Source organism: Haemorhous mexicanus, chromosome 1 (assembly GCF_027477595.1).
Source record: "Haemorhous mexicanus isolate bHaeMex1 chromosome 1, bHaeMex1.pri, whole genome shotgun sequence".
Taxonomy (NCBI): domain Eukaryota; kingdom Metazoa; phylum Chordata; class Aves; order Passeriformes; family Fringillidae; genus Haemorhous; species Haemorhous mexicanus.
Window position 1 is genome coordinate 58,404,169 of NC_082341.1, and position 14,263 is coordinate 58,418,431.

Consider the following 14,263-nt stretch of genomic DNA (forward strand, 5'->3'; position numbering starts at 1 on the left):
GTTTTTCACCGACCATCACTTCCAAGTCTTTCAGCTCATCCTTCAGCTCTTCTGGCACTGGACTAACTTGGGGAGGGGTCGGAGCAACGACCCCTCGGGCAGGGCAGGGCCTGGCAGCCAAGGAGATGGCGGTCGGCTGGCCTCTCCCGCCGAGCAGCTCATGCGGGCGGGCAGGCTCCGTCGGAGGCCGAGGCCCAGACCCACCGGGCCCTGCCGGCGCGGACAGCCGCAGCCCCGCTTCCCCGCCCGCCGTGATCCGGGGCGGAGCGGCTGCGAGGGGCGGCGCCTCTGCGATCCCCGGGCCGCGCCGGGGGGAGGCGGCGGCGGCGGCGGATCCGGGCCCGGCGGAGGCGGAAGGGGCGGGCGGACGTGGCCCTGACTCTGCGGGACGCGCGATGCTGGTGAGTGCAGGGAGGCCGCGGCGTTGTGTCGCAGCGAGGCCTGGCCCAGCCTGGCCCGGCCCGGCAGGACGCGCAGGCGGCGGCGCGGGGCCCGGCACTGAGTCACGCCGCGGGGAACGGGGGAAGGGGCGGTCGGGCCCGGCCCGCCTGCCCGCCTTTCTTCTCCCGGGCGAGCTCCCGGCCCCGGAGCGCGGGGGTGGCGGTGGTGGCTGCCCGGCCCGCTCGTGGATCCGGCCCCGGAGCCGCGGGCCGGGCAGGAGCGGGGAGGCCGCGAGCTGCGCACTCAGAACGCTTCGCCCCCGTCGGGGTGCGGGAGCGCCCCGCTGGCTACCCGGCCCCGCAGGATCTGCCCGGCCGCCGGGGGGCTGCCCGCTCCTTCCCTTCGTCCCCGTCCTTCCGCCGTGACCGCGGCCCCCGCATGGCCAGGGTGCTTCGGTGGCTGCCCCAGCCTTTCCGTCCCGCCCCGACGGCTCTCAGACCTCGGGCCCGTCCTCCCGCGGCCTTCGCTGTGCCCCCCTCGGCCCCGGGACTGCCCACCCCAGCCATCCCAGGCCCTGCTCCTCCCACGCCTCTGCCCTCTTTTTTCCCTGTGAGCTTTTGTCCATAACCTCACCGGGCACTGTTCTGGGGAGTTCACCTGCTCTCTGTCCTCCCTGTCCTTTCCTATGCTGCTTCCTTTCACCCTGTTCATCCCAGCAATCCCCACAGCCCTAGTGATACTCAGGTTTGTCTAGGAGCTTTTTGGTTGTACCTAGAGAAATTCCCTAGTGCTCTCGGTGTCATTGTGGCTGGCAGATTTTTGCCACAGTTCATCTCGGTCAACTTCTGTAGGTTTCTCTTGCTCTCAAGGAGTGTGCGCCAGGCTTCCCCTTGTTGCCACCTACTGTTGTGGCCTTACCAGAGAAGGTGCCCCTGTAACCTTTTGTTTGTCTGTTTGTGTATTTATTGTGTCAATCCAGATGACTAGTCTTGCATTTTTTGTTTCAAATAACCAGCTCATTTGTTTCCCAGTAACTTTGCCAGTGCAAGCTAAGTGTGTCCTGATTGGGATCCTTTCCCCATGCTTCTTATTTCCTTTTGAAGTTATGTTCCAGCACTGTCATTACCCCTCTGTTACCTTTCCCCTTCCAGTTTTCTTCTGCCTAGTAACCATTTCCTTCTTCATGTTTTTTTGCCCTTCTGATCTTACTTTCCTGTCATTAAAACCTTCCTTGTGATCTCACCTCATACTCTTTTCTTTGCACATACTCCTTTCCTCTGTAGATTCATACGCTGTCTCCCCCACTTTGTATTTAAATCCTCTAGCTATGCCTTTGAGAAGAATTTTACCCTAGGTTATCTGAATACTTGTGTTCTGGTTTCAGCTGGCATAAACACTGAAAGTGCAGAGATTAATTACTTGTTTTACCTTATTTTGTTTTGATTTTTTACTGGCTTCTTCAGCAACTTTTCCCTTGGTATATGTGTTCATATATAATCATATACCTCAGCCCTAATACAGACACAGGCCCTGATGCTACTTAGGGAGAAAAAATTCTCTATTGGAAATCCTTTTGGCAGGACTGGGAGGAATAGTCCATGGGGGCCAAAAATACCTGGTGGCTACATAGCTTGAATTAGGCTAAATAATGTTTGTAATACCATATTGTGAATTAGTTGAAATGGAGTGTATTTGGGATGCCTCCTCTTTGGGGAAGTAGCAAGATGCTATGCAGGTACCACAGTACATAGTTTTTACTCACAATGAACTGCTGTAATGTTATGTGTTGATGATTACGTGTCTGTGTGGCATCAGCACTTAGTGTTTCTGATGGTGACTTGACCAGAAAGAAGTCTTTTCCATCTGCTCTGTAGCTTCTCATTTTCAGTATTTGTTGTCCAACTTCTTATTTTGTGTCTGTCTTAGTTGCTTTGGTTCTTAAGATTGGTTACATTTCACAGTCACCTCATGACTACATGTTTGAGGTGCAGTTTAAGCACTGGACACTCTTGCCCCATGGAGGCATGGTGAGCACATTTGACATCGGGATTAATTTGTACACCTGACTCTAGAATCCCGGTTCAGTGCCTTGCGTTAACAACGTCTCTGGAGGAAACTTTCCATTGCTTATCCAGGGATCACATAGAAAACAGTCTATGTTTGGGCACCTAAATTAAGCACGTGTCTTTGGCTGACAAAATAGTGGTGGTGGTTTAGCAAAATGATTCTTCTTCCACCTTGCTCCTTTGTACACTGGTTTGAACTGACCTTAAAACTTGGGTCTGTTGCTCAAACCATCAGCATGAGAAAATCTCATTGCTTGAAATTAAATGACCTAAATTAATTTAAAATAAATGGATGCATACCCTTATTTGGATACTGCTTTGGGGGTGCCTTTTTTTGATTTAGCTTATTTGTAGTCTTGGTGCAAGCTCTTAAATTTTAGATGTATTTTTATGAAAACAATACTGAGTCCTTAGAGAATGTTCTCAGATACTCAGCTTAAGAAGTGTTATCCTACAACTTGTGTGTTAACATCTCAGAGTACTGCTTTTCATCTGTTGTGATTCTTAGATAGTGCCTAGTTTTGTGTAGTTACAATTATTTCAGTGGGGCCTAACTTAATGATGAGTCATATCCCAGGTGCCAGTGGTTGCATGGATTGGAAATACCTGGAATCTTTTCTCTTGTCACTGAAGTTTGATTTTTCTTTTAATTAATCAAAAACCCCACAAAGTTCTAGTGAATTAAACAGCTTTAAAGATGCTGCACTTGCACTTACACCACTCTCAACATCAAAAATTTGTATTACAAGCATGAAGTGAGAAATTTCCTAGTAAGAGGTCAGTGTGTTACCAACTCTGCTGTTGTACTTCCTGTGCTGTCCAACAGGGTCTGTCTGTGCATCAGAAGGAAAACAGGGCAGATGTCCCACTTGGATGGGATATCAGGAGGATGTGCACAGGCAGTCATAGCAGCCTGCAGCTTGGTGCAGTCTTCCTGCTGCACAGACCTGGAAGAAAGAAGAGTATGAAAAACTTGGCCGTGGAAGTTCTGCATGTGCTTTAGGAATGCATGATCTCATTTTAAATAGAATACTTAGGTGCTAGCATGTTTTTTAGGTAAGAGTACACTAATAGGAAAATTTTAGTTAACTGTATTTTTCAAGCTTATCTCCATAAAATAAGTGGTTGTTGGAACCAACATTTAGAGGTCTGGTTACAAATTATAATCTATTCAGTATGCAAACTTAAACAGCTTTTTTTTTGGTTTGTTATGGAGACCACTGAGTTTCCCTTGCTTGATAAAGGAGAATTTTCAGTAAGAAAATATAATTATTGGAGAAATTAGAGACATGTTGAGCTTGTCTACATGAGTAACTTACTGTTTTATTGTAAGGCTTGTAGGTTTTTCAATAGAAGAACTACTAGAGCACGAACAGATTGGCTGTTCATGTTTCTACAGTGCTACAGTTCAGACCTGTTACAGACATGACTAAATGACTTGGTAATAAAATTGCTCTGAGCTGATTTGCCCTGCTATAGTGCTGTAACTTGTAGCCTTTAATGTTACCACAGATTTAAACACTCCTTGCCTTATCCCAGCTTCATGAAAGAGCACTGCTTTAGGAAATAGTCTGTGTCCCAGTGGGTGGTTCTCTGTCAGTTTTCTCTTTGCCCATAGAACCTCTCGTGCCACAAGAGGGAACCTCTTCCTGTTGCTGCCTTACCTCTTCTTGTAAATGATACAAGTCAAAATCAAATACGTATTTTTTTAACTAAACCAAACATTGATTACGTTCCACTTTATTTACTGTAGTGTTTTTCAACTCCTTCTTTATCTATGAACCTTAGAAAATGAATGAAGGCTACTGTGAAAATAGGAAAATAGTAATTTCATTTTGCACTTCAGTGAATGGGTGTAGAGTCATATGTAAATATGTAAATTTTTGCCAGAGGTGGTATCTGTTTCTCCAAAATTTCACTACTTTCTTTGCCAGTAGTATCCTGAACTTGTAAAAAGAAGCAGGTGATTCTCAGTCTCTCTTCTGTTCTCTGGTGACCCTTACCTGAAGCACTGCATCCAGCTCTGTGGCATCCAGTGCAAGAAAGACGTGCAGTTATTGGAGCAGGTGCAGGGAGGGCCACAGAAGTGATCAGAGTGACATAAAACCTCTCCTATAGCTGAGAGAGTTGGGGTTGTTCAGCCTGGAGGAGAGAAGGTTCCAGGGTGAACCTATTGAGGCTTTCATTCAGTGTGTAAAGAAGGGGGAGAAGGATGGAGGGAGACTTTTTACAAAAGCCTGTAGTGGCAGGACAAAGGACATAAGTTTTAAATGGAAAGAGGGTAGATTTATATTGGTTATAAGGAAGGAATTCTTTACTTTAGTGGTTGGTGAGGCATTGGAACAGGTTAACTAGAGAAGTTGTGGATACCCCATTTTCTAGCAGTGTTCAAGGCCAGGTTGGATGGGGCTTTGAACATCCTGATCTAGTGCAAGGTGTTTGTCTGTGGCAGAGGGTTGGTTACTAGGCTATGTTTAAAGGTGCCTTTCAACCCAAACAGTTTTATAGTTCTTGAATAAACAGTCTAACTTCAATGTGATGTTCTTCTAAAATCTACAGGGAAAAAAATATATTATCTCCTTTTCTTCCCCTTTGTATTGTTCTGGTTTTGGAATCAAAAGGTTCCCTGCTTTAGTTTGGTCTAGTGAATACAAGGCATTGCTTGACAGCAGGACTAAGAATAAAGGATTAAGAAAATACCTTTTCTCTGACATCTTTGTAGTTATGCGCTAGATTTGAATATCAGTTCAATACCATTGACTTCTGTTTTTCTTTACATTAGAAGTAAGTAAAGTTGATATAAAATTCTCCTTGTCTTTGGATTTCATTAGATTTGCTCTAGTTTATGTTGCTGTATGTCTCAAGCTTGGTGTTATTGCGCAGAAGAAATGGGTTTACATGTAAGGTGGTGAGGATCATGGTGATGGAAAGTTTCTGCAATGAGGGGAGCTCCTCACTCTGCTCTGATAATGTACTTATCTTTTGAAGACATGCACATCTTCTCCTATTTTATTGGAGACTGGTGGCTTTGCTACTGGGACTCAGATGTATTTGATTCATTAACATACACAGTAGGAAAAAAGTGAATTTTTAAAATTTGAAGCAGGGAGCTAGCTACAAAAATTTGGGTTATAAGTAAGGCAATTTCAGCCATAACTGAAATCAGAAACTTCTTGTATTTTTAATATGCATTTGATGTAACTTGGCTTTTTGTTCCTCTGTGTTTCAGGTTGGACAATATCTTAATGTGGATTAGAGTTCAGAGCTAAGGCTTGTGGAGTGACCTTAGTTCACCCTATTTTGCTCTGTAATTTAAACTTAATTTCATATGTAAATTTTCAAGCTCCTCTAATCTCACAGGTGGTGGAGACTGTCACTTGGAAGTTTTATCTAAAGTTCGGTGGACTGAATAAGGGGAAAAAAGAGAATTTTAGGAAATAGTTCATTGTTTGTTAGCTGTTAGTCTTTTCATCTTGCTTTTCATGGTAATAATTTCATGGGCAAATGCTCTGCTTCTTTATGGGTAGGCAAAGGATAAACTTTTCACTGTACGATTGAAAATGCTTTTTTAGAATGTTTGGGTTTTTTTAAGAAAACGGACTGTTCTCTTACTCTCTTTTTTTCAGAGATAACTTTGAAGAAGTTTTGTTGTTTCTGAAAGTGTGCCTGTGCTAGGATGCTGTCACTAACAGGAGTTGCATAAAATCAAAGTTTATATCCTTAATTAGTTAAATTGATTTTGTTAGATTCTAATGCAGGCTTAGCTTTAAAACTTAATGGTGCAATCTTAATCAAAAAGAAGGAGGATTTAAATGTGGGTGTTAGGGATGTGTGGCAATTTTAACTTTTACAAAATTAAGTTAAATTGTTTCACTTCTATACCAAGGGTGTCTGTTGCAGTCATTAGAGATCAAAACTGGTTAATAATTTGCTGAAATGATACTAAATTTAAGCAGAACTAACTTTTTGTGAGGTATAAATTCTTTACTGTAAGTTAAGGCTGCTAGAATTCAGACTTTGTAGTTGAACCAGAAGAATTACGTACAAATCCCTTTCTAGTTTTTAATGAGAAAGTTCTCATTCTTTTTTGGGCTGACTGTGTTTAATAGGCATCTGGAATGAAATACATGAGGGGTGCTGTTCATTGCCAACAGTGTTTGCAGGATTACACCACAGTAGGAATCAAGATCACTAGCACCTATATCCATGCACTTAATGTAAACACAATTTAAAAGGAAAATAAGAAAATAAAGAGGGAGCGTTTTTCACAGGTCGTGATTTTGTCACATGCAGGAAATGAATGTAACTGCAACAGTCCTTGATTTATCCATTATTTGTCACTTAAGAATGAAACATTAGTATGAAGGTGATTATGGGAGGAAACTTCAGAATTTAAGCTGTACTCTTGTAGTACATTCAAATATCTGAAAATATCAGACTGTTTGCAAGATTAATCAGTGTGACCGTTATCTTTATTTATAAATTGAAGTGGCAAACTGGATTGCCTTGATCAGTTGAGCTCTTGTACAAATAACAAGAGGGAAGAAGTTGTAAAATTAGCAAGCTGTTGGGAAGATATTCCAGCCAGAATTGGTTTTTGCTTGTTAGCAACATGGTAATGGTTTTTTTGAAGTTATTGGTATGAACGGCTGCCTTCTGAGAGCATGGAAAAACTGTGGAAATATTATTGCAGGTGAAAATTCCTTTCTGTGTCTTTAACAGGGCAGTGTGAAAGTGTATGTTGTGGTGCATTGAGTGTTGTTATAATGTTGGGGGATTTGTGTTAGGGTTCAGAGGCTTGCCCTGGTTGTTCTGGTGGAGGGCATGCTGTGTCTGAAGCAAGCTGTAAGACAACACTGTTTTCTTGGTGGAGATCAGTAGGATTATGATGTTTTAGCTTATTAAGTTGGATTTAGTTGAAGTTTTGATGTCTGGTAAGGTCTTTTGGGAAAACAGTTATGAGTAAGAATTGTCCTTGCAGGATCATTAAGGTCTCTAAACTGGCCCAAGGTGTTTCAGTGTTTTCAGCCCTTCTGTGTTTCTTCTTTCTGAATTGCATTGGATTTAACTCCTTGCTGCTGTTGTTTTGTTTTTGTGGCAGTGTTTGGTTGGGGTTTTTTTTGTGTGTGGTTTTTTGGTTTTGGTTTTTTTTTTTTTCCCTTTCTAAGGAAACAAGGTATATTTTTCTGTCTTCTGCTTCCAGCATTGGGTATCTAGCAATTTTCATGGCTTGTCCTCCCTCATTTGCCTTTTCTTCATCTTCCTGACTGAATCAAGAAGTGCATCTTCATGTGCATTGTCCTTCATTATTTATGTTTATTTGGGTTTCATTGGGCTTTGTTTAGTCTTTTGCTTTCTTGTTTGTTTTGTTTTGTTTGGGTTTATGCAGGTTGTATCATATATATGATTTAAGCCACAGAGAAAGTGGGAATATTTAAGGCTCTTTATCTTATTGTGATGGTTTGACCCTGGTTCCATGCCAGGTATCCACCAAAGCCCCTCCATCATTCCCCTCAAGTAGACAGAGGAGGAAAAATACAATGAAAGGCTCATGAGTTAAGGACAGGGACAGATCTCTCATTGATTAGCATCATGAGCAAAACAGACTGGTCTTGAGCAAATTAATTGAATTTATTAATAATCAAAATCAGAGCAAGTTAATGAAAAGTAAAACAAATTTTTAAAACACCTTTCCCCCTCTCCCTCCTTCTCGGGCTCTACCTCCCCCTTACCAGCCACACAGGGAGACAGGGACTGAGGTATGGTGCGTTCACCACAGGCTGTTTCTGCCACTGCCCAGGAGAGGACTCCTTCCCCTGCTCTGGCATGGCATCTTCCCATGGGGGACAGTTCTCCATAAACTTATCTTGCATCTATCCTTCCCATGGGCTGCAGCTCTTCATCGACTGCTTTGATGTGGGTTTCTTTCCACAGGGTGCAGTCCTTCAGGCACAGCCTGTTCTAGCATGGTATTCCCATGAGCCCACAGCCTCCTTTTAGGCATCCTGCTCTGACATGGGTCTCCTCCATGGGCTGCAGGTGGAAATTTGCACCCCTGTGGTCTGCGAGTGTGTCTCTGAATCCCTGTGGTCATCCATGGGCTGCAGGGGCACGGCTGTTTCACCATGGTCTTCACAGGCTGCAGGGCAGTCTCTGCTCTGGTGCCTTGTCCTCCACTGACCTTGGTGTCTGCGGGGTTTCTCACACATATTTTCATTCCTCTCTTCTCTGAGTACAATTACATCTGTGCAATAATTTATTTTCTTTCTTAATATGTACTTACAGAGATGTTGCTGCCATCCCTGGTTGGCACAACCTTGGCCAGTGGCAGATTCATCCTGGAGTCGGGTGGCATTGGCTCTCTTGGACTTGGGGGGAGCTACAGCCAGCTTCTTACAGAAGTTACCCCAGTAGCCCCCCCTGCCACTACCAAAACCTGCCACACAAACCCACTACATTTCTTTAAAACTTTCTCCCTTCTCTTCAGTGCACCCATATCTTGACTTGATTCTTTTTGTTCTTTTCCTAATCTGCAGCATTCCTTTTTCCACGATGTAAAAGCTGAGTGTTTGAAGAAGCTGTGAAGCACATTAACTGCAGGTTCAGTTAAAAAATACTGTAGGGTACTACAGGGTTCTGTTTTTGACGCAGAAATATGCAAGACCTTAGGTTAGAAAGAACATTCAGTTTAGGAGCAAACTGCGAACTTTCTACATAAGGGTTATTTCATCAACAGCAAAGTGAACTCTCTGAAGATGGCCAAGCAAAACTTGAAATGTTTTACCTATGTAGTACTTAAGGATGTAGTCCCCTTGCGCTGTTTTCCAAATTGAAAACAACCATAAAACTTATTGTTTGTGGGATTCTAAATATTGACCAGAGTTTACTTTGGCTGGAGTTGCAAAAGGGAGAGTTTGCTTGTATAGAATATCTTAATGAGTCTAGATATAGCCTTTGTTCATGAGACAGCATGTATATGTTGGAGTATGGTGTGGATCTTTTGGGTTTTTTTGTACTAGCTGTAGGGAGATACCTGACAAAAGCTGCTGGGATTGTTTGTTCAAGGAAGACAAAGGTGAAGCTGTAAGGAAGAAATAAAGAATGCTAAAGACCTGGTAAAAGAATAGACAAAGAGAAAACATGGCACGCTCCAAGTTTCTTGGTTTTTTTCTGATGAATATTTATTGGTATTTTAAAAAAATCCTTGTATTCAGGCATACAGATAAACCACATGAGTTAAAAAGACTTTTAGTGAAGACAATAATGGATAATTTAAGTAAATAAGAAAAGTGTGAAAACTTCAATTCCAAGTTACTTACATATATTGTGTTTAAATTTGAATGTAAAAATGAATTTTAGTGTCTTTCTAGCTGTGAAGAACACGTCCAGGCTTTGTTTTATTTGTTCAGCTGGCAACTGTATCATTGGCACATGAAGTAATGTAGGAGTGTATTAATTACAGTGCTTTAGATATCATTGATCAGAGCTGTAAAACACAGAGGAGGGGACGTGGGGAGAACATTGGAGCCCAAAATGAAGTCATCGTTAGGGAGGTACAGTATTAACCACCCAAAATTTACAGCAAATTTAACAACTTGGTCTTAAATTACTGCCAAATTACACACTCTTGCTGCTGCATTTTTTTTAAACTGCTGCACGGAATTTTTTACCACCCAAAGACAACTTTCGGAAGGGAGGAGTGCATGCATACATCTCTGCCTTTTCTCATAATGAACTGAATTTAATTCCCTTGAAAATGAGATGAGCTAAAGCTTTTCACACTACACATAGCTCAGTGTTTCGTAATAATACAGAGGAACTGAAAATTGTCATTTTTGTAATTTGTCTCTTAAATATCTTTATTGAAAAGGGAGAAAAAATTCTAGTATTTCTCTTCTGGTACTGATTTCTAGAATAACCAATTTTTACAATAGGTGTGTCATTTTGCTGGGGCACAGTGAAAATGTCTGCTCTAGGCAGATTCTCCAGATGTTGATCAATTACACATTTGTAGCATGTGAAGTGCTAAGGACGTTATGCTTGCTCCTAGTCTTGCTTTAAGAATTGTGTCATGTGAAGTGCATAAATTGTCTGCCTAGCTCATAGCCTTTATATTTACTGGCCTACAATAATTCTGGACAGAAATGTGAGTGCTATAAAATGTTGCATGCGGGACCGTGGTTCAGCTAAGCAGTGTTACAGTGTAGAGCTCATAATGCTAACACATCAGCTGAAGGCAAGGTACTTTGGAAACTTCATAATGCGGAAGGTTTTCGAACTTATTTTTAGTGTCATTTGTTCCCCTGTAGCTTATTAGTGAAACTTGTTTCTCTTCCCAAATGGGTTTGGATGTAGTATGATTAACTCTGGGCACTTAAACTCATGCTTACAAGCATGACATCACAAGAAATTTTCCTCATATTTGAATTTAGACAAGAGATAAAATAAGTCTAGAGGTTGTGCCTCTTTACTGCATCTTTAAAACAGTGTTATCTGGGCTCTTGCATCAGCTGGGAAACCTTGCTCTGAACCTGGAGTTCTTACTGGGCAAGAAGCTGACAAGTTCAAATTCTATCTGTAATTACTGAAGTAAACTATCTTGAAGTATGTAATTTAGAAATAAGGGGTTGTGGGAGAACAACAAGTGATGCACAGGCCTTGGAGCTGTAAAGCTGAAAGTTGTATTGTGTCAGAATGTAAAAATTGGGTATTTACTCCAGTAGATGGCTTGGGATGCTGAAAAGCTGGTGGGGTCTATTATTCTTTTTAGATAAAAGCTGGGTTAGCTTTCACTTTTTCCTGAAGGTGTCTTCCAGCATTCACATCATTTTCCAAGGAGGTAGGATATCTAAAAAAGACTCTTTATTATTAGATTATCAATAAAAATAAGCCCAGTGTTTTCTAATGCAATGTGTTTCTTTGCATATCATGTTTATCTATCATGATGTGTGTCCACAAGCAATGAAAAAGAGGGAGTAACATTTCTTTTGAGTCCTTCAAGGGTGTTTTAAAGTTTTGGCAGAAGGTTACCTCCTTTTGTTTTGACTGTTTTAATTGCAGTACTTGAGTGCAGGGTTGAAAGATTGGCTGGCATTGAACACTATCATCCTGCTGCATCAAATTGTGCATATATTGTCTGGAAACTGCAGAGGTGATATTTCTCATGCAAATATAGCTGCTCCTGAAGCTATAATGAAGTTTGGGTTTAAGAAGGTCCAAAGCTGCAGAGTGGATGTTGCAACTCAGGCAACTGATACTATCCTTGAAGCAGGTCAGCATCAAGTCTGATCTGTTTGGGGGAGAAAGCGCAGTGATGGTCAGTTCAAGACCAATTTGTGCATGGTCCTGCCAAGAGCACTTTGCAAGGGAGAGATCTCGCTGATTTAAAGGTCATGACTTAATGGTGAGGTTTTAATTCAGGCAGTTGTGCACAGTCTGGGCACTGAGAAATCTGCCTTAGAAACTCCCTCTTTTTAGCAGTTGGGATGTTGGGTGAAGAGATGCAGTGTAACTGCTGCAGACTCGATTTGACCTTTGAGAATTGTTGGCCTAGGAAAGGGTTTTTGTGTGTGAATCAAATAATAGTACTTTTCACACTAAATAGAATATCATATGTTTGTGTATAATAACAAATGTGCCAAATAACAAAGACTTGTGTTACCTCTGCTCTTTCTATAAATTTATTATCATAGTTTAGTTTCACCACTAAGTATGAATAGTTCTTTTCATAAATATGCGTTTGTAGTAAAGTATTCTTACATATTGAAATTTTATTCTTGTTAAAGTAATATATTAACAATTACCTTTCTGTTTTTCTGCACATGAATAAATCTGGAAGAAATTGATAGTGGCTTATAGAATTATTCATCTGTTGTTCTATTTTCTGATTAATGTTAAGTAGTAATTAACTGGAAAATGAACTGTAAATTGTTTGAGTCTAGGAAGTTAGCAAGATGGTACTGTCATTCTGTATTCTTGTAATTGCAAAATTCAAATTGAATGCCAACCAAAGGATAGTGAGGTAGTGTCAATTGCAGTGGAATTGTGACTTATAAATAATATTTTTATATAGTGGACTGCATGTGAAAAAGATCCAAAAATTAAGTTCTTTTTCATAGCGTTTTTAATAGCTACATCCTGACTTAAGTACAGAGGTTTACTTTAGGGTAAAGGGAGGGTGAATGAGGAACACCTTGAGTTGAAAAGATTCTGGCAATAGGTAGTATTTGTAGATGCACCAGGGTACATGAAAACTAGGAGGTGTTTAATTGGAGAGGAGAGTTAAGTATTTCCATCATCATAGAGGGGGAAACTCAACATCTGCTGGTTATGCCTTCTGCTAGCTAGCAAGGGGTTGCCCTTTTGTTAGAAGCTCTTATACAGCAATTAATTATTTTGTGTTAGGTACACCAAAACATGTTTTACGCAAATGCACTCTAAGCCCAGGCTGTTTGCTGTTGGCAGATAATTAAGCAAGCGACAGTCAGTTAATTCTTCACGTACTGCAGTTTTTGTGAGGTTGCAGATTCAGTACCATGTCTTCTTTAGTACCAGTTCTAAGAAATCAAAGTATTTCTGCTCTCCTGGATGGTAGACATGGAATTAATTTTCTTGCTTTTATTGCAATGCTGACTTAGGATCACAGTCCAAGACTGTGGGTGTGTAACATGCACAGAGTATTTCCTGCAGTGGAGGTGAATGGCCACTCGTGGACCTTTGTTCTTCCTGGCTTTTGTTGCTCAGTCCTGAAGGTCCATTGTCAGTAGTACTGCAGCAGGTTCAGTTTACAGAAATTAAAGAAGTTAAATACAAGCAAGGTATGATGATTGCACTTCAGCATTATGGTGCATGATTGTTATATGTCTTTAGTAACTAGCTTGCTGTGATTAGAGAAATAAAAATGGCAGCGTTGAATTTTAGGTGTGTGTTTTCTAAGACGTATATTGATTGAATTCTTGCTTTTCCACCTAATCCTCTGAGTAACTGTTTTCTCTGTAAAAAATAAAACCAGCTACATAATCAGTTGTATGTCAGATTAAAATGAGACAGTACTTGTTGCTGAGACTCACATAATAAAAATACTTCTTGGTGGTTTTACTTAGAGTTGGAGATTTAAATGTGTATGGGTAATGGGAAAGCAAAGGACTGTGAGGATTGGTAATTTCTGTGTTACTGTAGTAAGACAGTCATTGACTGAAAAAATTGAAAAAATGTCTCTATCTCAGCTGGTCTTTTTAGGGTTCAGGAGAAAAGGCAGAAGAGAACTTCAGATAACTGGGTGGAAATCAGGGAGTGTATAACAGAATACTTAATTTTCAAAACTCTGCAAAGCCTGAAGTGGAACGTGGAATAGCCTAGAAGTGGCTGTGACAAAGCACCTATGACTTAACTGTAGGTCCTGAAAGAATATATTTTATTTTCTGCTGCTCAGAGACTAAGAACAAAAAATAAGATTTATTTGGTCTCAGCCTATACTAATCTTGAAATTACAGAAGGGTTCATATGAACCTTGGATGACAGATTTATCATTAAAGCTGTATTGTCTGTAGAAAAATGGAAAGCCATAATGTTTCACTGTGGTTTGAGTATTCCAGTCAGTGAGCTCTAGAGTGCAGAATGACAGAGTGGTTTGGGCTGGAAGGAATCATCTAGTCTAGTCTCCCTGTCTCAAGACACCATCCATTAGATCAGGTTGCTCAAAGCTCCTTTCAACATGGCCTTAAACACCCAGCATCAGGCATCCACAGCTTTTCTGGGCAGTCTGTTCCAGTGTCTCACAGTAAAGAATTTCCTCCTTATATCCATTCTAAATCTAC

The 14,263-nt window shown here is 41.3% G+C and overlaps 1 protein-coding gene across 1 annotated transcript in view; it reads left to right on the forward strand.

The window, feature by feature from the left end:
- Positions 1 to 278: 278 nt before the first annotated feature.
- The window catches only part of CUL1 (cullin 1), a 52,479-nt gene continuing 38,494 nt past the window's right edge, over positions 279 to 14,263 (forward strand). The window contains exon 1 of the mRNA XM_059850222.1: positions 279 to 401. The gene's annotated coding sequence lies outside the window, so the exon portion shown is untranslated. The remainder of the gene's footprint in view (positions 402 to 14,263) is intronic.